Consider the following 13,842-nt stretch of genomic DNA (forward strand, 5'->3'; position numbering starts at 1 on the left):
TTTTATTCTTTTCCATGTGGCCATCTAACACAATTTGTTGAAGACACAGTATTTACCCCACTGCATCCCTTGTCAAAATCAGTTGACAATGTATGTGTGGGTTTATTTCTAGGCTCTTTATTCTGACCCATTGGTGTATATGTCTGCCATTATGCCAGTTTTGACCAAACTTAGACAGATTTTTTAAATCTGTTTTTATAGCAATAGACCTATATGAGAGCAATTTCTTAAGATTTAATATTAATACTTTGCTTTATCCATAATCTGCACCAATATATACCTTTCAAGTGAGGGAATCACAGAAAAAAAGAGTTATAAAATACCTGACTAAATGTTACTCAGTTACTTTTCTTGATAAAGTAGGAATAAGAACCCTGGCCATGTGAGATCTTGCCCAATGACTTCTACCACACGACTGACCACTGTTTCATATGATTAAGAAAAACTTACTATAGTTATAGTATATTGCAAAATTTTCCATTCTTCTGAATACAATTTCATAATTAAAGTATAAAAATAAAAACAGCAGATGGGAGAGAAAAGGGAGACAGCCTACTTTAGCAGCATTCCTTGGAGAGCTGGACAAGCAGACTGTGGGAACTGGAAAACAATGATCAAATTGCTAACGATGAAGTCACCAATCAATCATAATCAATTGACTGTCAAACCCCAATTTTGTTCATATTTCTCATGGATTGAAGTCCCTTTTTTATTTTTGTGAATGAAATACACAAAAGGCAAAGTTTTTGAGTAAAACAGACTGGAAGTCAAAGATTTAGAAATTCCCTTTTATCTCAATATTTCCCTGTGTCTTCAGTCCCTTATCTATATGATTTATATCATTCTTGCCTAATATAAAGATTCAAATTTTTATAGTTTGGAGAAAATTCACTCTTTACTTGTTTACTGTATAGTTTATATAATACCAATAAATTCTAAGTGTCCTATTTGAATGTAATTTGAGATTCATACATTACTGTGATAAAGGAGAAAATTAAATTCTTGTACCTAAAGAAAGCTACAAAAATTTGCATAATATATAAAAGAATAAAAGGTAACAAGCCACAGACAATTGCCTAATCATAAAATTTATAGAAACAAGTTCTTTTAACTATATTTGATATATTCAATCACTTTTTTAACAAAATTTATAAAATTCTTACTAACCACATTAGGCAAAGTACTCTTCTAAACTTATGTATGCAGACGAAAACAAACAAAAAGCTGAAAGATCCAAAACACTTCAGAGTAGCTTTAAATGAATTTTAAACTCAAGTAAGATTCCTATTGTTAAACCAAATGACCACGGACATGTAAGAACATGGCAACTCCTTGAGAAAAGTTGTTGATGAAAATGGCAGGAATGGCAGGTCTGAGAAGAAGAGGCATGCTAGCATTAAAAGTATAGGAGCAAGGTAGATAACAAATCAATATATGTGCACATTATATGTTAAGGAAAGTTCATTGCTGGGATAGACATTATCAAGCCATTACAGCACAATGGAACAAATGCATTTTCTACACTGGATACTGAGAATGACAATAATAGTAATAATTAAAACATCAGCTACTATATAATATTTACTTAGTTTACTTAAACTTCATAATAACATGATGATTTTCTGTTATTCCCCAATTTTACCAATGAGGAAATGTATATTTTTTCTGGTCAAGCCACATGTCCAAAATTGTAGTTGATAAATCATAGAACTCAAACCTATCTCCAAGTCTTTTCATTTAATCTGTAATATTCCCTGCTTGTAGATATATGGTCATACTGTTGAGATTGCTTGAAGAACCATTAAATCTGTGGTGTATGAATACAGATGGAACAGATAGACCCTAGAGCAGATTAACAGATATTAGAATGAGAGAAAGGTGGAGAGTGGAACCAGAAAGCAAGACTCAAGCAGTCATGTTTGTGAATTTCTTTTTTTTACAGTTGAATAGAAGATTGGATGTCTTCTCAAAAAATATTTTTTTGCTTCCTTGTATGGTAAGGTGATCTTTAATATTATTAGCAATGCTACTGGGTTTCTTTGTCAATAATCTACAATCCCTGAAATGCTCCTTTGCCTTGCTTCTTGGCAACAAGTTCTTCATTAGTGCTCTTTATAATGCAAAAGTCATGAGAAATAATTTACAAGAAGTCTATCAGAGTAAACACAAACAACTCTATTTTATTCAGAATACTAAAAAATCCTATTTGCTTACAGTGATTTAGATAACACACAACAAAATAAAAGCTTTCCCTTGGATAATTATGTTTTTATTCAATTATCTGATTTAGCTGTCGAACCACTTAGGAAAAAAAAATCCTTCTGCAATGCACATAGAATAGATGTCTCAAAATGCCTAATGAATAAATCAATGGTTGAACAAAAGTATTTTAAAAAGGAAGTACTTACTTGGTTAGCCTCTCAGAGCACACTTGAGATAATGCATGCTTTCTTTCATTAATCAAAGTCTTTATATTACAAAACAATTATTATTCATCAAAAAATTGTGTCTTATTTTACTGCATATACGTTATGTATATATGAACCAATGAGAAATTATGGTTGCCAAAAAAAAAAAAAAAGCTACTGCAATCTTAGGATGGATTAAAACAAGCATCATAGAATCTAGTGGAGGAGACAATCCCATTTTTTCTCTTTGCACCAATCAGATGATATGTAGAGGGATACACAATATGTGGGTGAAAACTTGATTATCATAAGAATTTTTTAGCTATTATAAAAAAGAAAAGGGCATAGACAGAGAAAAAGGAAAAAGAGGGTAAGGTCCCTGAAATTACATTACAAAAAAATAGAAGGTGGTATTTCCAACAGACATCTTAATGAAAGATCTACTCACTCTGAGTTAGACTCCAGGGGAGGGGCAAGTGTTAAGAATAATGTAAATCATAGGGATATTTGGAGGAGTAATTGCTTTCTCATTGTAGGTGGTGGAAAATAGCATGACTCCTAGCGATGGATAAGAAATTTGGGTTCTCAGGAACACAAGGCAAGTGGAGAAGAGGAGAACAAGAGTGTACAAATGCAGTAAAGAGCTAAATGAACAGATTGTGGCAGGCTTTGCTCATGAGTTTTACTTCATGCTAGTAAAAAGGCAATGAATGATTTTATTCATGAGAGTAACATGGTCAGATTCCTGTTTCAGAAAAACAAAACAGTGCAAGGGTAGTGGCCAGATCATATCCGCTAGAATTAAAGGCAAAGCATCATGTTTGACAGCTCTTAAAATAGTCCAGATGAGGAATGGTGAGGGCTGAGTCAAGGCAGGATAAATATGGTGATTTCAATTGCTCTCGTTGTTCTCAATAGAAAAGAGAATTTAAGGGGTGAGATGAAAACTTTTATACTGTGTCTCTCCTAAGCAAGGAAAGTGTATTCACACTGAAGAATAATTAAAATACAGTCTTCCATCTTAATTGTGCCTGTGTGGAAGCCAGATTCTTCTACCATAACTGCTAGCTAAACGTGATGTTGGATACCAGATATGTCCCTATTTTACAAAAGAATGAGCAACATCAGGAATTCAACTTTTCTAAAGGTGATATGCTCAATGCTCTTATTACAGGGGTGGGGGCACCTAATTACATTAATCAAAACAAATACAGTTTCTATCCTCAGAGGTCAGTCAGTACACCTTGCCAAGGTGATAACATCTTTTTGTTCCTTTCACCTTTTTCCTCAAAGGCTGGGTTCCTTTGTTTCTGCCAATTCCAGATGCTCATTTCACGTAGCTCAGCATTTCGTCTTATTTCTTAAAGTGTTTCCAAAGTTTCTTAAAAGTTTCTGTAACTCTTTTTTAATTTTATTTTTTTTAAAATATTTATTTATCTTTGAGAAAGAAACAGAGTGCAAGCAGGGGAGGAGCAGAGAGGGAGACAGAATCCAAAGGAAGCTCTAGGCCCTGAGCTGTCAGCACAGAGCCTGATGCTATGCTGGAACCCACAAGCCATGAGATCATGACCTGAGCTGAAGTTGTATGCTTAACCCACTGAGCCACCCAGGCGCCCCAGTTTATGTAACTCTTAATCTACCAAATATTCTAAGTTTTGTAATTATCCGTAATTCAGGCTATTTCTTCCTTTTCACAGATCTGATTTTACAAAGCATGAAAGAGTTCTTACCTAAGATGTGTTTCCTTGGCTCAGTCAACTAGTATTTAAATAGTGTTGCCCCTAATTCCTGGTAAAATATCATTTTTGATTTTTAGCATTTAGAGCCTGCCCATAAAACTTATCAGGAAGAGAAGAGTCTCTGAATTTATTGCCTGTTCTTACTTTAAAATTGCTATCAATGAAATTAAGTCTTAACTACTAGATTCAGTGCTACCTAATTACCCATTTCTTCATTTTATAACTTTACTACATGTAATTTTATTAATGGAGATTCAAGATATCCTAATTATAACAGGACATGTAGAAATGCCTATTTTTATATCAAGTAAGCTGAGAATTATAAAAGCATATCAATATATATTAGTTAACACCCTGCTTATCGTGTGCAAAACAGTCAGTACTTCTAATGAATGCCATTGTGTTTGATGGGCATTTATAGATTCTTTTTTCGATTCTATGGAGATAATCCACAAATTCCTCCAGAATTAACATGTTCTAAAAATTCTTCTCTAATCACAGAGTCTACAGCTCCTCAGCATGGAAATGTGGTTTCAAATATATGATGTCATCTTATTACTTTCCCATTATTATATTTTTAATGAAAAATAGTTGCCACAATGTTACATTAGTTTCAAGTGTAAAACAAAAAATGTGGAAGCTTCACGAATTTGCATGTCACCCTTGCACAGGGCCATGCTCATCTCTGTATCGTTCCAATTTTAGTATATGTGCTGCCAAAGTAAGCGCTACTTTCTCATTATTTAATGTAAATATGGTGATGGATTATCTATATGGAAAGCACTCCAAGAAGAGAGAACATGTTATTTGCTGTTGAAAGACTCTGAAATAACAGTGACAAAAAATGTTATACCACAATGAATTGCCCAATCAAAATGGGAAACAGAAGAAATGTGTGGTAGAAGAGAGGACAGGGCTAAGACACTTATCAGGTAATGTGTATTTTTCTGAGGCTCTGGCACCAGCATTTTATTAATAATTTATAAGTTAGTTTCACCATTACAGCAAAGATTTTCTGAAAAACCTCATTGCTTTTTTTTAGAAAAGCATTTGAAATATTTAAATAATAGATATTTCATTGGTTAATGTCAGATATTATCATATATATACAAAAGAAATATTTTAAACTTAATTGCTTCATCTATAAATATTTTGTTTCTAACAGATGTAGTAACCAAAATACCAACTATTTGAATATTAATAGATCAAATAAGAATTAACATTTTATTTATTTTCCCGGATATTTAAATATAGTCTAAGTTTTTAAGTTAAAAGGCATATGTTTTCCTTTATTGTGTAAATGTTTCCTTTATTAAAATCTTCATTTTCATATAAACTAGATATTTTCTGAAGTATTTTTTCTTCCAGTGTTTTATTTTTCAATCTTTGCACCATTTCCATATTGCTTAAATTATTGTATGAGTTGAATACCTAGAAAGATAGGCCACTTCTCTTAAGTACTTTTTTGAAATATTCTTGTTATTGCCAACACTTAACCAAATTCCTTCCACATACCTCTTACCCCCACAAATGCTTTTGGGGTTAGAGGTGACCTACAATTTTTATGTGATATACAATTTTGCAATTTTAAAAACTCTGAATATCTGTGAAAAATGTGATACACATGAGTTTTAAACATGTTTTCCTATACAAAGTAATTGTAATTGCTTTCCAACTCTTTTAATCTCTGATTGTACTGAGAGACTAAGAGAAAAATTACCAGGTGTACTTACAACTGCAAAGAAAAGACCCCCCCCCCCCCCCCCCCCCCCCCCCCCCCCCCCGTTCCAAAACCAGCCAGGGCGTGCCGGTTGCAGTCTGACACAAAGGCGGGAACCAATCAAGTTCTGCTGAATGGTTTGAAATAAAGGCAGGAACCAATCAAGTTCTGCTGAGCATTCAAATTTAAATGTCAACCAATAACAGCTCTGTAACCTCAAAAAAATCCCTAACTTGTTTGTGCCTGTCTATAAAAGAAGCTGTAAGATTCTTGCTCAGGGCCTCTTAGCATCACCGGCAATGAGTGCGCGGAGGACCGGGTTCGAACCTGCAATAAACGACCCTTGCCGCTTGGCTTTGGCTCTGGACTCTGGTGGTTTGTTTTCGGGGGGTCTCTTGAATCGGGGCATATCAGTACCAGTATTGCCATGAGCTTATTTCAAGAGTAGAGATGTAAGAGGAAATATTAGTACATTTTCTTGAACCTAATTTCCTGCATTACATAAGTGATTGCAAAACATAAAAGTATATTTCTTCAATTTTTTCAATTATCTATTATAATTATCAACTATAATTCTAGCATCTATATATTTTTTGAGATGAACTTTTTCTATTCTGAATTAGTGAATGTGCTAGAATGTCTCTTTAAGTGGTAACTCCCCAAACTTGGCATCTTTATTAGTTTGCATATTTTTTTTTTTAACGTTTATTTATTTTTGAGACAGAGAGAGACAGAGCATGAACGGGGGAGGGGCAGAGAGAGAGGGAGACACAGTATCGGAAGCATGCTCCAGGCTCTGAGCCATCAGCCCAGAGCCCGACGCGGGGCTCGAACTCACGGACCGACGCGGGGCTCGAACTCACGGACCGTGAGATCGTGACCTGAGCCGAAGTCGGACGCCCAACCGACTGAGCCACCCAGGCGCCCCTAGTTTGCATATTTCTAAACTAAGCTGGGAACTACCTTTTTTTTCATTGCATTGCTTTGGTGCTTTCTAGTATGTGGTTACAGCATATTTTTATAGCATTCTTAGATCTCCTGATTCAGCCTTAGACATGTTTTCTAGCGACAGACTCAGTTATCCTCTGAAAAAACAGTTTTGAGGGTAGTGGGAGGGGAGTTGTCCTGGATGACAGTTCAATCCAGGGTGGGCTTTTTGCTACAATGTTTTTCATGTGTGAATATCTACTTATTTAAAAAAAAAAAAAAAAGCTTCAGACTGAGATCTGTTTACTTGCTCATTTGTTTCTTAAGAAAAGTTTGGGGGATAATAACTTCTTCAGAGTAAAGTCATGATTCACCACAAAACAATATCAATACATTGTATTTCCCTTTAAAAAGAAGTGATCAGTATATTAGTCTCTGTATTTGGAAGTTTGATAGAAACATTTGCCGTATCACACAACAGAAATTTAAGCATGAGCCCTCAAGTGCTAGTTAATAACAATCCAACAAACTCAAACAATTGAGATAAACCTTGCATAGGTAACAACACAGATTCTTGAGTCAAACAGACCTGCCTTTCAGTTGTAATCCTGCTATTTACATGCCTGTAACTGTGAACCACTTACCTCAAATCTGTTATTCTTAATTCTATTATCTTTAAAAATGTGGATAACAGCAGCATACTGAATTCAATTCAACAGTATCTATTGAATTCAATTATTGGAGTAATAAATGACAATTTATGTGAAGCAGTTTGAACAATGCCTGATACAGAGTAAAAGCTCACAAATTGGTAGTTAAAAAACAAGATGAGGTAAAGTTGTATATATTTCCCATGGCTAAAATTTCAACACCAAAAAACAAATTTGAATGTTAAGTATTCTATATTAAATTAAGTATGAAATAGTTTAAGTAGAAAATGTCACAGAATGCTATCACATTCACCAAAAGTAATTTTTTTTACTACAAACAAAAACAGCAACAACAAAAAAAACAAAACCCAAAAACGAAAAACAAAAACAAAAACAACAAAAACTCACACCATAAGTTAAATATGCATTTATAACTTAAATTTCAATAAGCATTTAAAGTTCTACAGAACTATCTGTTTGAAGGAAAGAAGGCTCTATTCTCTGTTTTAACTTAATTTCTAAGAGGAGTTGTTCTTGTGCTTTGGCGAGTTGAAGGAGCTTTGAAAGTTAAGGATAAAGCACAAATATTTAAGACAAAGAAAAAATTTGCAGGTAATTGCAGACTCTATTAAAGCCTTAATTAAAGGGCACTAGGAAAGCGAATTAGCACATCTGAGATTTTAATCAAACTGCTATTTCAACCAATTTATTAATTGACTCCAGGATTAGGCTGTAATGTGCACTGTTAAGATTATGTTCGTGATCTGAAAACCCTACGACTATATCTCACTATTCTTATCTCAGGAATAACCGAGTTGAAATATGCATTTAAAAGGGATCTCCTAATTTTATAGGGATGCTTGTAGATCTTGCAAGAGCATTGATCATTCTATGCCTACAATAGCTAAACCTATATATATATATACATATATATATATATATACACACACACACACACACACACACATACATATATACATATATATATATATACAATACATACATACATATATTATATATAAAATTTGGATTTCAACATTCACTTGTTGAGTGACTGAATGCTTACAGATATTTGGATTCATCTAAGGACAAAAGACATTCTTGACTTAAAATATAGTTCAAACAAGAGTTATAGCAGTCTATAATACAACATAGAGCCTATAGTTAACAATACAGTATAGTGAATTTCAAAATTTGTTAAAAGATTTCATGTTAAGTTTTCTTACTAGAAAAATTAAATAGCAAAGTGACATAAAGAAATGGTGGAAAGGATGGATATGTTTATTACTTTGATTGTCCTTACGGTATCATGGGTGTATTCATATGTCCAGACACATCAAATTGTATACATTAAATATGTGTAGTTTTTTTTGTGTGTGCATGTCAATCATATCTCAACAAAACTATTAAAAAATGTTAATAAAGAAGATACTTCTGCATTCTTGGCAGGAATAGAAAAAAAATATTACATATATAAAAATAAAATTCATTTTTATATATCTTAAAGATAATTGTAGTAAAACCAAAAGGCATTTTCAAACTACATGCAACAATCCTATAAATTCCAATCTTAATATAGGACCTTGTCTTCATCTGTTTGGGCCACTATAACAAAATACAATGCATCAAATCACTTATCAACAGTACACACTTTTTCTTACAGTTCTGTAGGCTGCAAAGTCCAAGATCAAGTCACTGGCAGATTCAGTGTCTGGTGAAGGCTTCTTTCTATCTGTCCCTCTTTTAGTGATAACCTCATGTGGCAGAAAGGATGAAGGATCTTGCTGCAGTCTCTTTTATAAAGGCACTAATCCCATTCATCCTTATGATGACTCTTCCCTCATAACCTAATCACCTTTCAGAAGTGTCACTTCGGGGTACCATCACTTTGAAGATTAGGTCACAACATAGAAATTTTGAGAGGACACAAACATTCAATCTATAGTGGGCCTAATTTATCCTGAAGTCTTCAATCAGTAGATTACCCTACTGTATTTTCTGACATACAATAAAAGTGAAGAAACACAACTTCACATAGTCTTCTATATATACATGTATATACATGGACATGTATATATTACAGAGTGAAAGGGACTCCCTTCTACTGTAAAAAGGTTATGTGTTACTCTGCTTGAAGCCAAAGGGAGCAAACTGAAATCCCTTATAATTTTTTTTTCCTCAGGTGATTTTTAACACCTGCTTATGTTCTTACCTCACTAGATAAACAAGAAAATACTCCTTTACTTTAAATATAGTGTTTTTGAATTCATGATGCATTTTAAAGTGTTTGGAAAACACAAGCAAAAGGCAATTATAAATTTTCCAGTGGCTAGGCATTTTCAGCTTTAACAACAAGAGTAGCACCAACTCGGAAGTCTCCAGTTGTTAGTGAGATCAACCAGTAGGGCCTGTTGTAAGAACAGATTTAATTTTTTTTTTTCATATAGCAGTGATTAAACATAAAGATTTTGACATTGTCAAACAAGTGTATTAATCATGCCTCTTTGTTTTTTGTATTTCTGAAGCTTTGACATCTGGGGCCTTGCTGTCCAGGACAGACTGCTTCCCTCAGGGCTAGCCAATTCCTAGAGATAGTAAAGGATTCACCTGTAAGAGTGTCTTTCTTTCTTTCTTCTTTCTTTCTTTCTTTCTTTCTTTCTTTCTTTCTTTCTTTCTTTCTTTCTTTCTTTCTTTCTTTTTAAATGTTTATTTTTAAGAGAGAGAGAGAGCGAGCGTGAGCACGTGTGAGCAGAGAGGGAGAGACAAGATCTGAAGCAAGCCCTGTGCTGACAGTGGAGAGCCCAAAGTGGGGCTCAAACTCATGAACCTTGGGATCATGACCTGAGCTAAGTCAGATGTTTAACCAACTGAGCCACCCAGGTGCCCTTAGAAGGGTGTCTTTCATATGTAAACTGACCAATCCAGCTCTTTTATCACTCTCCAGGACTCTTAGCTTCCAGGCTACTATTCACCTGCCCCTAATCACTCAGAGCCAGGTACCAGACAATCAGAGAGAGCTGCTATACTCCAGAGCCCACTGAAGTTACTAACTAGCCCATCATAAACTTGCTTTCCTGTGTCGTCCATTCCTTCACATGGAAACCACAGTAAAGGTTCTTGTCCATGCTTTCCTCCTGCTCCTTCTACCTCCTTACTGATCCTGGTGCTTCACCATGTGATACCTGCACATGTGTATGCCTCCTCCTCTTAGAAACTGTGAATAAAAAACTATCTTTTCAGTGTCACTTGTCTCCTGATCTGTTGGCTTTGCCATGCCTAATTAATGAAAAAATCTAAAATTTAAAACAATGAGCATAAAATTCTTGTACCATTAAGAAAACAGACACATCTTCCTATTTCTAGGCATGGTGTGACTTCCTGGTCATACCTAATACTGAAGTAAAGAAAAAATGTTGCTTTAAGTAAATGTTTTTAATAGTTTCATGTTTTCCATCAATCCATCAAAGAGCTAGAACTCCTTCTACCAACAGAGTTAGTTTATGTATGCAGCAACAGCTCAAGTTGCACCTGCCAGAAGCAGTCTGATGAAAATACACCTCAATGTCCCATAATAACCAATCTTTTTCAGGCTCTTACCTTAAGAATTAAAGGTTCTTTCACTTGCGCTCATAAGGAAAAATGGTTGAGGTACCCAGGACCAGTGAGTACTTGTGTATACATAAAGGTTCTTTAATTCAACATTGCTACTGGAAAAATTACATATATGAAAACAACTTAAAGACTTCCTACCTGTCACAATTCTTTAACATTTAAAAAAAAAATTTAACGTTTATTTATTTTTGAGACAGAGAGAGACAGACCATGAACAGGGGAGGGTCAGAGAGAGAGGGAGACACAGAATCTGAAACAGGCTCCAGGCTCTGAGCCATCAGCACAGAGCCTGACGCGGGGCTTGAACTCATGAACCATGAGATCATGACCTGAGCCGAAGTCAGACGCTTAACTGACTGAGCCACCCAGGTGCCCCTAATTCTTTAACATTAAAGTAAACATGCAATGTTTCATTGTCACTTTACTATACTAAAAATTTCCCCCTTTCCACATCTAAGTCCATAGCCTTTCTGTTTTTTAACACTGCCCTTGGTCCAACCATATTCAGGTGCAGATTTCTAACAATGCAGGAGCAAAAATGATTTTCTCACTCTCAATGTGCCATCACACACCAGCATGACAAAATAGATTATTAAACTTAATATAGTAGACATCATGGGTTAGACTATTTTATTTATTATCTTTTCAATAGGTTTAAGTTCAAGAGCTGATTGACACTGGACAGTGGCTGACATTGATGGATATAAAAACTACCTATGGATTATTTTAAGTACTTTTATAGCCACCATTTCTCTTCATCATTAACTACTCTCTGCATGGCCATCCATTTCTATATTGTCAGTTAAATAAAGAAAACTGCATGTGGTTGAGTAGATCAATATTATTGACTTATCAAATAAGATTGATATGTCCATAATGAGTTTAAAAATGTTTTAAGACTAATATATTATGAAAATAATTGCCTATCATCATTACTGTGACTAAATAGCCCAATAATCATCAACCAACCACCTATTGATAGTGATGTGATAATTGCTCCTTCAATTTGACCATTTTTATCTTAAAGATTAATCAATTTTTAAACGGTCTTAATTCAACTACCTCCATTTCTCTTGTTATAATCCTTCCCTTTCTATAAAGATCTTCGTGTTCCTCTAAACTGCTGCAACAGCTTTCTAGCTAGTCACTCTACCTGTATTCTCATGCTTTAATAAATCATTTTTTAGAGTGCTGCTGGAGAAATAGGGCTAACATGAAGTGAGGAACAACTTTGTCCCATGCTCAATATTCTTCAGTGATTGCTATTACTTAAAGGGTACTATAGTAACTTCCTAACATGGCATGAGTGGCTCTGAAGAATCTATTGCTTGCATGTATTTTATACAATATGGTCCAACAATACTAGACTATTGCAATTTGCAAACATGGCATGCTACTTACATTTCTTGCATATACATTTGGTCCTTGAACAACACAAGTCTGAACTCCAACTGTCCATTTATACACAGATTTTTTTCAATAAACAGAGTACAGATCCATAAATGTATTTTTTCTTTCTTATGATTTTCTTAATAACATCTACTTTTCTCAAATTTACTTTATTGTGAGAATACAGTGTATAATACACATTAGATACAAAATATGTGTTAATTAACTCTTTATGTTATCTGTAAGGCTTCCAGTCAACAGGAGGTTATTAGTAGTAAAGTTTTGGAGGAGTCAAAAGTTATACATGATGTGGTCCCTGGGTGACTCAGTTGGGTGAGTAACTGACTTCAGCTCAGGTCATGATCTCATGGTTTGTGAGTTCAAGCCCCGCATCAGGCTCACTGTGGTCAGCGCAGAGCCTGCTTTGGATCTTCTGTCTCCCTCTCTCTCTGCCGCTCCCCTGCTTGTGTTCTTTCTCTCAAAAATAAACATTAAAAAAATTTATACATGAATTTTCATTTGTTTTGAGGGTGTTGGTGCCCCTAATCCCTGCATTATGCAAACATCACCTGTATTATTTTTTTCCTTTTCACTAATTATTGACTCACAAGCCTTTCTGTGACATTTTTCATGACTTGTCTAGGCACACGTAGGGATGTTCTATAGTTCCTTTGCTACCAGTGCATACTGAAGTATAAGTATTAGTGTCATTTTTTTTCTTATGTTGTGCACTTTTCTACTAGGCTATAATCTCTTTGAGTACAAAAAATATCATATATAGAAGGAGGGACCAAGATGGTGGGAGTAGCATGAAGTTTTTTGCCTCTCTCATCCCTGAAATGCAGTTAGATCAACACCAGACCATTTTGCACGCCTATAAAACTGATTTGAGAATTAACACAACAATATGCACAACTTGAACCACAGAATTCAGCAGGTACATGGCACAGAGAAGTGACCTGGGGAAAGAGAAGCCGTGGAGGGTAGGGAGCTGTTTTTACTTGTGGAGAGAGGATGGGAGAGTACAGAGGAGAGTACAGGAAAAGCACTCTGCAACTAAAGCAGCTGGAGAGAAACAAGAAGAGTGGAAACAGCTGCAAAGGACTGAACACATGACAAAATGCTCAACATCACTCATCCTCAGGGAAATACAAATTAAAACCACAATGAGATACCAACTTACACCTGTCAGAAAGGCTAACATTAACAACTCAGGCAACAGCAGATATTGGTGAGGATGCAGAGAAAGAGGATCTCTATTGTACTGCTGGTGAGAATGCAAACTGGTGTAACCACTCTAGATGGTTCCTCAAAAAATTAAAAATAAGGGGCGCCTGGGTGGCGCAGTCGGTTAAGCGTCCGACTTCAGCCAGGTCACGATCTCGCGGTCCGTGAGT

General features: G+C 35.0%; 1 non-coding gene across 1 annotated transcript; it reads right to left on the bottom strand.

Annotated features, from left to right (window-relative positions):
* Positions 1 to 4,773: 4,773 nt before the first annotated feature.
* On the bottom strand, positions 4,774 to 4,876 carry LOC128772682 (U6 spliceosomal RNA). Its single transcript, XR_008416833.1, has one exon. It is a non-coding gene; the product is annotated as a U6 spliceosomal RNA (small nuclear RNA).
* Positions 4,877 to 13,842: the final 8,966 nt, after the last annotated feature.

Source organism: Panthera pardus, unplaced genomic scaffold (genome assembly GCF_024362965.1).
Source record: "Panthera pardus isolate Hobbes unplaced genomic scaffold, ASM2436296v1 HiC_scaffold_10, whole genome shotgun sequence".
Lineage (NCBI taxonomy): Eukaryota > Metazoa > Chordata > Mammalia > Carnivora > Felidae > Panthera > Panthera pardus.